Source organism: Cryptomeria japonica, unplaced genomic scaffold, assembly GCF_030272615.1.
Source record: "Cryptomeria japonica unplaced genomic scaffold, Sugi_1.0 HiC_scaffold_713, whole genome shotgun sequence".
NCBI classification, from domain to species: Eukaryota; Viridiplantae; Streptophyta; class Pinopsida; order Cupressales; family Cupressaceae; genus Cryptomeria; species Cryptomeria japonica.
This window is the reverse complement of record NW_026729496.1, coordinates 50,001-62,418: the sequence shown is the minus strand read 5'-3', so window position 1 is coordinate 62,418 and position 12,418 is coordinate 50,001.

Below are 12,418 nucleotides of genomic sequence, written 5' to 3'. Positions count from 1 at the left end.
TTGGTGCATGTTCGGGGCGCCTCGGGTGCACGCTCGATCTTGCCCCGGTGCACCAAGGCGCTCGGTTTGCCCCGGGTGCGCACTTGGTGCAAGGTGGGCACCCAAAATAGGGATCAAGCACCAAAACACAAGTTTCGGGATGCAAAATGGGACCCAAGGACCACAAATGCGTTCCAAGACCCATGATGGGTCCACGAGAACAAAAATGTGTTCCGAGACTTAATAAACAAATATTGGGTTTTAGGAGAAGAAACATGCTCTGATGCCCAAAACGAGAATCGACCCCGAAAAGGCCACAGGCCAAAAGTGGGATGCGAGACAAAAAAAAATGGGACCCGAGGACCAAAATTGGGTTCCCAGGTCGAAGACAGGGCAACCGGACAAGAAACGACCTCTAAGGCTCGAAATGAGTCCCGACGACTAAAACTTGACAAGAAGCACCCATCAGGCACCCAACTCGACACCCATGGGATGCCGACCCACCCGGGCTTCCACCTAGCACACCTTGGCACCCACCCACCCTCGCACCCAACCTCGCACCCAACTTAGCACCTTTGAACCCACATTGGCACTCACCCTGACCCTGGCACCTTGGAACCCACATTGGCACTCACCTTGACCCTGGCACCCACCTTTGCACTCACCTTGGGACCCACCCTGGCTCCCACCTCGGCACCCACCCAGACACCCACCTTGGTTCCTTGGCACCCACCTTGGATCCTTGGCACCCACCCCGACACCCACCTTGGCACGCAACTTGGCTACTTGCCACCCACCTTGGCTCCTTGACGCCCACCCCGACAACCACCCCGTGACCTACCCTGGCTAGGGTTGGTGCACACCCACCCTGGTGCCCACCTTGGCACCCACCCTATGACCCACCTTGGCACGCACCTTAGTACCCACCCCGTTACCCACCCTAGGACCCACCCCGTGACCCACCTTGGCCAGGGTGGGTGCACCCACCCTGGTGCCCACCTTGGCACCCACCCATCCTAGCACCCAGCCTGTGACCGGGCTTGGAACCCAACCTTGCACCCGCACCCGTCTTGGCCAGTGTGGGTGCGCACCCATCCTGGCACCCACGTTGTGACACACCCTTTAACCCACGCACCCTAGCACCCACGTTGGCACCCACCTTGGAACCCAACCTAGCAACTTGGCACCCACCCCGTGACCCACCTTGGCATCCACCATAGCAGTCGCCGACTTGGCACCCACCTCGGCACCCACCTTGACACTTGTGGACCCACCTTGCCACTCACCCTAGCATCGACCCATCCTAGCACCCACCCTGGCACCTTTGCACCCTAGCACTCACCCATCCTAGCACCTAACCTGTGACCCACCTTGACACTCACCCTCGCACCCACCTTGGAACCCAACCTAGCACCCACCCACCCTGACACCAACCCTAGCACCTACCCACCCTTGCACCCACCCTGTGACCCATCTTGGCACCCACCCATCCTACCACTCAACCTATCACCCACCTTCTCACCCACCTTGGCATCCACCTTAGCACCCACCCACACTGGCACCTTGGCACCCACCTCGGGCAAGGTGGGTGCACACCCACCCTGGCACCCAATTTAGAACCCACCGAGCATGTTACCCACCTTGGCACCCACATTGCAGCCCACCCTAGTACCCACCCTATGACCCACATTGGCATCCACACCCTAGCACCCAGGCACCTCGACACCCGCCTTGACACCCACCCTAGCACTGAACCTGTGACCCACCTTGGAACTCACCCTAGAACCCACCCACCCTGTGAACCACCTTGGCATCCACCTTAGCACCCACCCACCTTGGCACCCACTCTAGCACTCACCCATCCTAACACCCAACTTGTTACCCACCTTGGCACCCGCCCTCGCGTCCACCTTGAAACCCACCCTAGCACCCACCCACGCAGGAGCCCACCTTGGCACCCAACCTAACACCCACGCATCCTGGCACCCAACTTGTGACCCACCTTGGAACCCACCCTAGTACCCACCTTTGAACCCACTATATCACCAACCCACCTTGGCACCCACCCTATGACCCTCTTTGGAATCCACCCTAGCACGCACCCACCCTGGCACCCACCATGGAGCGCACCCTAGCACCCACCCACCTCGGCACGCACCTCAACACCCACCTTGGTGTGCGCACTGCGCCAACCTCTCAAAGACCCTATGTGGTGCGCTCCAAAGTGTACACCTTTGGTGCGCTCCAAGGTGCGCACCTTTGGTGCACACCGAGGTGCACACCAAAGTGTGCACCGAGGTGAGCACCAAAGTGCACTCCAGGGTGCACACCAAGGCGTGCACCTTTGGTGCGGTCAATGCAAACGAATTCGGAAGTTGGGGTCGATGTCCTAATCGCTGCTGCAGACTACACGTATGAGAATCGGACAAATAGCTTTATATAGGGGAGGTGTTGCGTTTGATGGGTCGACTCCCCTGGTTGTGTGCACTGCACCAACTTCAAAGACCCTGTCTTGTTTAAGAAGTCAAAAGTTGGGGTGGATGTCCTAATCATTGCTGCAGTCTACGCATGTATGAGAATCAGACAAATAGCTTATATAGGGGAGGTGTTGCATTCGGTGGGTTGACTCCCCTGGTTGTGCGCACTGCGCCAACCTCAAAGACCCCGCATAGCAGAAGAAGTCGGAAGTCGGATTTTGGTGAGCACCAAGGCGTGCACCTTTGGTGCGGTCAACGCAGACGAATTCAGAAGTTGGGGTGGATGTCCTAATCGTTGTTGCAGGCTACACATGTATGAGAATCAGACAAATAGCTTATATAGGGGAGGTGTTGGGTTTGATGGGTCAACTCCCTTGGTTGTGCGCATTACGCCAACCTCAAAGACCTTGTTTTCGTTAAGAAGTCAAAAGTTGGGGTCAATGTCCTAATGGCTCCTGCAGGCTACACATGTATGAGAATCGGACAAATAGCTTATATAGGGGAGGTGTTGGGTTTGATGGGTCGACTCCCCTGGTTGTGCGCATTACGTCAACCTCAAAGACCTTGTTTTCGTTAAGAAGTCAAAAGTTGGGGTCGATGTCCTAATTGCTCCTGTAGACTACACATGTATGAGAATCAGACAAATAGCTTATATAGGGGAGGTGTTGGGTTTGATGGGTTGACTCCCCTAGTTGTTCGCATTACACCAACCTCAAAGACCTTGTTTTCGTTTAGAAGCCGAAAGTTGGGGTCGATGTCCTAATTGCTCCTGCAGGCTACGCATGTATGAGAATCAGACAAATAGCTTATATAGGGGAGGTGTTGGGTTTGATGGGTCGACTCCCCTGGTTGTGCGCATTGCGCCAACCTCAAAGACCCTGCATTGCGGATGAAGTCGAAAGTCAGAGTTTGGTGTGCTACAAGGTGTGGTCGAAGGTGCTCACCTAGGTGTGCACCTTTGGAGCACAGGAAAAGTGCCCTCCAAAAGTGCGCACCTTTGGAGTGCACAAAAGTGCCCTCCAAAAGTGCGCACCTTTGGAGCGCAGAAAAGTGCCCTCCAAAAAGTGCCCTCCAAAAGTGCGCACCTTTGGAGCGCAGAAAAGTGCCCTCCAAAAAGTGCCCTCCAAAAGTGCGCACCTTTGGAGCGCAGAAAAGTGCCCTCCAAAAAGTGCCCTCCAAAAGTGCGCACCTTTGGAGCGCAGAAAAGTGCCCTCCAAAAAGTGCCCTCCAAAAGTGCGCACCTTTGGAGCGCAGAAAAGTGCCCTCCAAAAAGTGCCCTCCAAAAGTGCGCACCTTTGGAGCGCAGAAAAGTGCCCTCCAAAAAGTGCCCTCCAAAAGTGCGCACCTTTGGAGCGCAGAAAAGTGCCCTCCAAAAAGTGCCCTCCAAAAGTGCGCACCTTTGGAGCGCAGAAAAGTGCCCTCCAAAAAGTGCCCTCCAAAAGTGCGCACCTTTGGAGCGCAGAAAAGTGCCCTCCAAAAAGTGCCCTCCAAAAGTGCGCACCTTTGGAGCGCAGAAAAGTGCCCTCCAAAAAGTGCCCTCCAAAAGTGCGCACCTTTGGAGCGCAGAAAAGTGCCCTCCAAAAGTGCGCACTTTTGGTGCGCACCAAGGCGCTGGTTCGGTCGTTGCAGGCGAGTTCGGAAGTTGGGGTCGATGTCCTGAGCGGAGGTGCAAACTACACAGGTGTCGGAATCGGACAAATAGCTTATATAGGGGAGGTGTATGCTTCGATGGGTCGACTCCCCAGGTTGAGCGCACCGCGCCAACCTCAAAGACCCTACGGTATGGATGAAGTCGGAAGTTGGGTCCGATGACCGATTCGATTAGTAGGTATGCTCATGAGGTCGGAATTTGGGTCCGATGACCTGCCATGTGCAGGAAGGCGAATGTTGACACTGTGCGTTGCAAGGTGCACACCAAGGCGCTGGTGCGGTCTTTTTAGTCGAGTTCGGAAGTTGGGGTCGATGTCCTGATCGGAGGTGCAAGCTACACAGGTGTGGGAATCGGACAAATAGCTTATATAGGGGAGGTGTATGCTTCGTTGGGTCGACTCCCCGGGTTGAGCGCACCGCGCCAACCTCAAAGACCCTACGGTATGGATGAAGTCGGAAGTTGGGTCCGATGACCGATTCGATATGTAGGCATACTCGCGAGGTCGGAATTTGGGTCCGATGACCTGCCACGTGCAGGAAGGCGAATGTTGGCACTGTGCGTTGCAAGGTGCGCACCAAGGCGCTGGTTCGGTCGTTGGAGGCGAGTTCGGAAGTTGGGGTCGATGTCTTGATCGGAGGTGCAAACTACACAGGTGTGGGAATCGGACAAATAGCTTATATAGGGGAGGTGTATGCTTCGTTGGGTCGACTCCCCGGGTTGAGCGCACCGCGCCAACCTCAAAGACCCTACGGTATGGATGAAGTCGGAAGTTGGGTCCGATGACCGATTCGATATGTAGGCATACTCGCGAGGTCGGAATTTGGGTCCGATGACCTGCCATGTGCAGGAAGGCGAATGTTGGGACTGTGCGTCGCAAGGTGCGCACCAAGGCGCTGGTGCCGTCGTTGCAGTCGAGTTCGGAAGTTGGGGTCGATGTCCTGGTCAGAGGTGCAAACTACACAGGTGTGGGAATCGGACAAATAGCTTATATAGGGGAGGTGTATGCTTCGATGGGTCGACTCCCTGGGTTGAGCGCACCGCGCCAACCTCAAAGACCCTACAGTATGGATGAAGTCGGAAGTTGGGTCCGATGACCGATTCGATACGTAGGCATATTGGCGAGGTCTGAATTTGTGTCCGATGACCTGCCATGCGCAGGAAGGCGGAATTTGGGTCCGATGACCGAGTTGATGGCGTGCCATGCGCAGAAAGGCGGAATTTGGGTCCGATGACCGAGTTGATGTTGATGGCCCGCCATGCACAGGAAGGCGGAATTTGGGTCCGATGACCGATTTGAAGGCGTGCCATACGCAAAAAGGCGGAGTTTGGGTCCGATGACCGAGTTGATATTGATGGCCCGCCATGCGCAGGAAGGCGGAATTTGGGTCCGATGACCTGACATACGCATGGAGTCCGACTCGGGGGCCGATGTTCGATTCGATGACTTGCATTGTGGGTAAAGTCGGAAGTTGTGGTCTTTGACCCGATTCGATGACCAGACTTCGGCTGCTTGAGAATCGGACAAATAACTTATATAGGGGAGGTAGTGTTCTCGAGCATCCTCCCCCCGTGCCCGTTTATGTCGATTGATGCTGGTGCTCGACTGGTTGGAGCGCTCGGATGCAAAAATCTTGCACCAGGATTTATCGATTGTGATGGACACGGCAAGTCTCCTGATTGCTATGCAGGAGCTCATCGTGAATCTCTATGCGGCCTTGGTATGGACTCGACCTGCGGAATGGTTCGGCAATGGTAGTCGCTCCAACACGTCCTTGCAATGGCCACAGAGGTGATTCGACTAGAGCTCCAGTCTAGCTTTTGGGTTGCTTGGCGGACTGGTATAGCCGCGATCGAGTTCCGGCCATGAACGTTTTAGATAGCTCTTGGGCTTTCTGGGACGGAAGTCGGAAGTTTGGGCTGTTGTCCGATTTGATGACCATTCTTCGGATGTGTGAGAATCGGACAAATAACTTATATAGGGGACTGTGTTGTCTCACGCAGCCCCCTCCGTGCCCCTCTATCTCGACCGATGTTGGTGCTTGAAAGGGTTGGGATCGCTCGGATTTATAAACGTGCACCACCATTTGTCGAGTGTGAGGGACGCGGCAGGTCTCCTAAATGCTATGCGGGCGCTCTCTGAGAATCTCTATCCGGCCTCGACACAGACTAGTCTTGCTGAATGGTTTGGCACTGGTAGTCGATCCAACACGTCGTTGTTGTGGCCGCCTAGGCGATTCGATTCGAGCCCCCGTCTAGCTTTTGGGTTGCTTGGCGGATTTTGCCCTATCCGCAAGTGAGCTCGGTCCCTAAACGTTCGAGAAACCCGATTGCTATGCGCCGACTCTCTTTCTTGCGAGCCTCCATCTAGCTTTTGGGTCTCTACGGAACGGAAGTCGGAATCTGGGACCGTTGTTTGATTCGACGAGGCAGACTACGGTTGTGCGAGAATCGGACAAATAACTTATATAGGGGAGGTGTTGACTGGAGCATTCTCCCCCATGCCCCTCTAACTCGACCAATGCTGGCGCTCGAACGGTGGTAGCGCTCGGATTTTCATTGAGCGCCAGCATTGGTCGATTTAGAGGGGCATGCGAGATTCCCGAATGCTATGCGAGGGCTCTAACGGAAATGTCTATTGGTTTCGGTATGGATGCAATTGCGAGTGGTTCGGCAAAGGTAGTCGTTCCGATGCGTCCATGTCGTGGCCAAATCGATAATTCGATTTGAGCCCTCGTATAGCATTTGGGTCTCTCGATGTGATTCCGCATTCCAGTCCCTTTGGGCACTGCTTGAGCCGCATCCCAGGGGGTTCCCTTCCCAATAATCTGCCTCGCAACCCGATTGCTATGCGGTGAGGCTCCTCGGCCGCCTCGGAACTATCTGTGTATCAGACGCATCGCGGGATAAGGGGTTGGCAACGGTAGTCGCCCCAAGCGCGTCCGATGCTTGGACCATTCCGAGGCGGCCCTGAAGCCTCTTCCGTCTAGCCGTTGGGTCCTTCTCGCCGCATCCCTCGCCTCGCACCCCGATTGCTATGCGGTGAGGCTCCTCGGCCGCCTCGGAACTATCTGTGTATCGGACGCGTCGCGGGATAAGGGGTTGTCACTGGTAGTCGCCCCAAGCGCGTCCGATGCTTGGACCATTCCGAGGCGGCCCTGAAGCCTCTTCCGTCTAGCCGTTGGGTCCTTCTCGCCGCATCCCTCGCCTCGCACCCCGATTGCTATGCGGTGAGGCTCCTCGGCCGCCTCGGAACTATCTGTGTATCGGACGCGTCGCGGGATAAGGGGTTGTCATTGGTAGTCGCCCCAAGCGCGTCCGATGCTTGGACCATTCCGAGGCGGCCCTGAAGCCTCTTCCGTCTAGCCGTTGGGTCCTTCTCGCCGCATCCCTCGCCTCGCACCCCGATTGCTATGCGGTGAGGCTCCTCGGCCGCCTCGGAACTATCTGTGTATCGGACGCGTCGCGGGATAAGGGGTTGTCACTGGTAGTCGCCCCAAGCGCGTCCGATGCTTGGACCATTCCGAGGCGGCCCTGAAGCCTCTTCCGTCTAGCCGTTGGGTCCTTCTCGCCGCATCCCTCGCCTCGCACCCCGATTGCTATGCGGTGAGGCTCCTCGGCCGCCTCGGAACTATCTGTGTATCGGACGCGTCGCGGGATAAGGGGTTGTCACTGGTAGTCGCCCCAAGCGCGTTCGATGCTTGGACCATTCCGAGGCGGCCCTGAAGCCTCTTCCGTCTAGCCGTTGGGTCCTTCTCGCCGCATCCCTCGCCTCGCACCCCGATTGCTATGCGGTGAGGCTCCTCGGCCGCCTTGGAACTATCTGTGTATCGGACGCGTCGCGGGATAAGGGGTTGTCACTGGTAGTCGCCCCAAGCGCGTCCGATGCTTGGACCATTCCGAGGCGGACCCGAAGCCTCTTCCGTCTAGCCGTTGGGTCCTTCTCGCCGCATCCTTCGCCTCGCACCCCGATTGCTATGCGGTGAGGCTCCTCGGCCGCCTCGGAACTATCTGTGTATCGGACGCGTCGCGGGATAAGGGGTTGTCACTGGTAGTCGCCCCAAGCGCGTCCGATGCTTGGACCATTCCGAGGCGGACCCGAAGCCTCTTCCGTCTAGCCGTTGGGTCCTTCTCGCCGCATCCCTCGCCTCGCACCCCGATTGCTATGCGGTGAGGCTCCTCGGCCGCCTTGGAACTATCTGTGTATCGGACGCGTCGCGGGATAAGGGGTTGTCACTGGTAGTCGCCCCAAGCGCGTCCGATGCTTGGACCATTCCGAGGCGGACCCGAAGCCTCTTCCGTCTAGCCGTTGGGTCCTTCTCGCCGCATCCCTCGCCTCGCACCCCGATTGCTATGCGGTGAGGCTCCTCGGCCGCCTTGGAACTATCTGTGTATCGGACGCGTCGCGGGATAAGGGGTTGTCACTGGTAGTCGCCCCAAGCGCGTCCGATGCTTGGACCATTCCGAGGCGGACCCGAAGCCTCTTCCGTCTAGCCGTTGGGTCCTTCTCGCCGCATCCCTCGCCTCGCACCCCGATTGCTATGCGGTGAGGCTCCTCGGCCGCCTTGGAACTATCTGTGTATCGGACGCGTCGCGGGATAAGGGGTTGTCACTGGTAGTCGCCCCAAGCGCGTCCGATGCTTGGACCATTCCGAGGCGGCCCCGAAGCCTCTTCCGTCTAGCCGTTGGGTCCTTCTCGCCGCATCCCTCGCCTCGCACCCCGATTGCTATGCGGTGAGGCTCCTCGGCCGCCTTGGAACTATCTGTGTATCGGACGCGTCGCGGGATAAGGGGTTGTCACTGGTAGTCGCCCCAAGCGCGTCCGATGCTTGGACCATTCCGAGGCGGCCCCGAAGCCTCTTCCGTGTAGCCGTTGGGTCCTTCTCGCCGCATCCCTCGCCTCGCACCCCGATTGCTATGCGGTGAGGCTCCTCGGCCGCCTTGGAACTATCTGTGTATCGGACGCGTCGCGGGATAAGGGGTTGTCACTGGTAGTCGCCCCAAGCGCGTCCGATGCTTGGACCATTCCGAGGCGGACCTGAAGCCTCTTCCCTCTAGCCGTTGGGGCTTTCTCGCCGCATCCCTCGCCTCGCACCCTGATTGCTATGCTGTGAGGCTCCTCGGCCGCCTTGGAACTATCTGTGTATCGGACGCATCGCGGGATAAGGGGTTGGCAGTGGTAGTCGCCCCAAGCGCATCCGATGCTTGGACCATTCCGAGGCGGCCCTGCAGCCTCTTCCGTCTAGCCGTTGGGGCCATCTCGCCGCATCCCCCACCTCGCACCACGATTGCTATGCGGTGAGGCTCCTTGGCCGCCTCGGAACTATCTGTGTATCGGACGCATCGCGGGATAAGGGGTTGTCACTGGTAGTCGCCCCAAGCGCGTCCGATGCTTGGACTATTCCGAGGCGGCCCTGCAGCCTCTTCCGTCTAGCCGTTGGGGCCATCTCGCTGCATCCCCCACCTCCTCGGCCGCCTCGGAACTATCTGTGTATCGGACGCATCGCGGGATAAGGGGTTGGCAGTGGTAGTCGCCCCAAGCGCGTCCGATGCTTGGACTATTCCGAGGCAGCCCTGCAGCCTCTTCCGTCTAGCCTTTGGGGCCATCTCGCCGCATCCCTCGCCTCGCACCCCGATTGCTATGCGGTGAGGCTCCTCGGCCGCCTGGGAACTATCTTCGTATCGGACGCATCGCGGGATAAGGGGTTGTCACTGGTAGTCGCCCCAAGCGCGTCCGATGCTTGGACTATTCCGAGGCGGCCCTGTGGCCTCTTCCGTCTAGCCGTTGGGGCCATCTCGCCGCATCCCCCACCTCGCACCCCGATTGCTATGCGGTGAGGCTCTTCGGCCGCCTTGGAACTATCTTCGTATCGGACGCATCGCGGGATAAGGGGTTGTCACTGGTAGTGGCCCCAAGCGCGTCCGATGCTTGGACTATTCCGAGGCGGCCCTGCAGCCTCTTCCGTCTAGCCGTTGGGGCCATCTCGCCGCATCCCCCACCTCGCACCCCGATTGCTATGCGGTGAGGCTCCTCGGCCGCCTTGGAACTATCTTCGTATCGGACGCATCGCGGGATAAGGGGTTGTCACTGGTAGTCGCCCCAAGCGCGTCCGATGCTTGGACTATTCCGACGCGGCCCTGTGGCCTCTTCCGTCTAGCCGTTGGGGCCATCTCGCCGCATCCCCCACCTCGCACCCCGATTGCTATGCGGTGAGGCTCCTCGGCCGCCTTGGAACCATCTTCGTATCGGACGCATCGCGGGATAGGGGGCTGTCACTGGTAGTCGCCCCAAGCGTGTCCGATGCTTGGACCATTCCTAGGCGGCCCTGAAGCCTCTTCCGTCTAGCCGTTGGGGCCTTCCCGCCCCATCCCTCGCCTCGCACCCCCGATTGCTATGCGGTGAGGCTCCTCGGCCGCCTTGGAACCATCTGTGTATCGGACGCATCGCGGGATAAGGGGTTGGCACTGGCAGTCGCCCCAAGCGCGTCCGATGCTTGGACCATTCCGAGGTGGCCCTGAAGCCTCTTCCGTCTAGCCGTTGGGGCCTTCCCGCCCCATCCCTCGCCTCGCACCCCGATTGATATGCGGTGAGGCTCCTCGGCCGCCTTGGAACTATCTGTGTATCGGACGCATCGCGGGATAAGGGGTTGGCACTGGTAGTCGTCCCAATCGCATCCGATGCTTGGACCATTCCGAGGCGGCCCTGCAGCCTCTTCCGTTTAGCCGTCGGGGCCTTCCCGCCGCATCCCTCGCCTCGCATCCCGATTCCTATGCGGTGAGTCTTCTCGGCCGCCGCGGAACTATACCTGTTATTGCTACTGCATCCTTCGGCTGGTAACCTCCTCTGCCGCCTTGGAACGTTCTCTTTGTCGGACGCGTCGCGGGATAAGGGGTTGGCACTGGTAGTCGCCCCAAGCGCGCCCGATGCATAGACCGCTCCGAGTCGACCTTGCTTTCAGCCTCTCACATGCATAGACCTCTCTGAGTCGACCCTGCAGCCTCTCACGTTTAGCCTTTGGAATCTCGCCTCACAACATGATTGCTATCCTTGATGCATCCCTTGCCTCGAGCCCTGATTGCTTTCTTGGCTGCATCCCTCCTCTCCTCACAGCCCGGTTGTCATCACTGCTTCATCCGTCGCTTCATGCATTCTGGCTGCTGGGCCCTTCCCACCGCACACCTCGATTGCTATCTCTTCTGCATCACACACCCCGATTGCTATCTCTGCTACATCCCTCGGCTCTCACTTCTGCATCCTTCGCCTCACACCTCGATTGCTATCAATGCTGCATCCGTAACCTCACACCCCGATTGCTATGCGGGGAGGCTCCTTGGCCGCCTTGGAAATTTCTGTGTGTCGGACGCACCGCGGGATAAGGGGTTGGCACTGGTAGTCGCCCCAAGTGCGCCCGATTCTTAGACCGCTTCGAGGTGACCTCGTAGCCTCTTTCGTCCAGGCTTCCTGCCTTCAACGCCCTTTTTACACCTCGATTGCTATGCGCGGGCTCGTTGGCGTCTATCACCTCTCTGCGAAGAGTGGCACGATGATTGTTGGGGTAAATCGTAGCAGTCCGATCTCTGGCCTTGGGCCATTGTGAGGGCTGATCGATTTCCTGTGCGCATCTCGTGTTCGCCCAGTAACAGACTCGACGACTTGTAATCGGTCTTGTTCCCGATTGTTCCTGGAGGTAGTCTTCGGAACTCTTGGATTTGACCTGTCACTCGAACTGTCCTCTTCCGAGGATGCTTGTGTGTGTGTGCTTGTGCCATTTCCTTGGCGGTATTAACGAGATATTAAAGAGCGGAGTGAGCGCCTCGCCCAGCTATGTTTGGGGCTCTCACTCCCTTACCCGGTGTGCGACCGCTTTGCACGTAGGTTGCGGAGCATCGCGACTCTTTCGATGTTTGGCGGTTGTCTTCCGGTGATGCGTTGGTCCCGAAGTGCACGTTACTAGCATTTCTGCCATTGTTCTCGATCTTTGGCACGTTCCTTCGTTGCAATTGGATATATATCTCCGTTTATACGCGCAGGCTTCTCCCGCCTATTCAGCGCTGTCCCACTCTCAGCACTCTCGTGGTCTCCTTGGCTTCTCTCTCCCGTGAGCGAGCTCTCTTCTCGAGTCTTTTCCATGTCCCATGGAGGTTGCCTTGCGAAATTCGGGCACACAAACGTGACCGGATAAGAGCGGAATTGCCTATGAGGAGAAGCTCACCTTAGGGAGCAGCAATGCCGAGTGTTTCGACAGAGGGTAGAGGGGGCGTTGTTTGGGCGGTTGCACAAAAGAGTGCTACGTTTGCACTGAAGGTTGCTTCT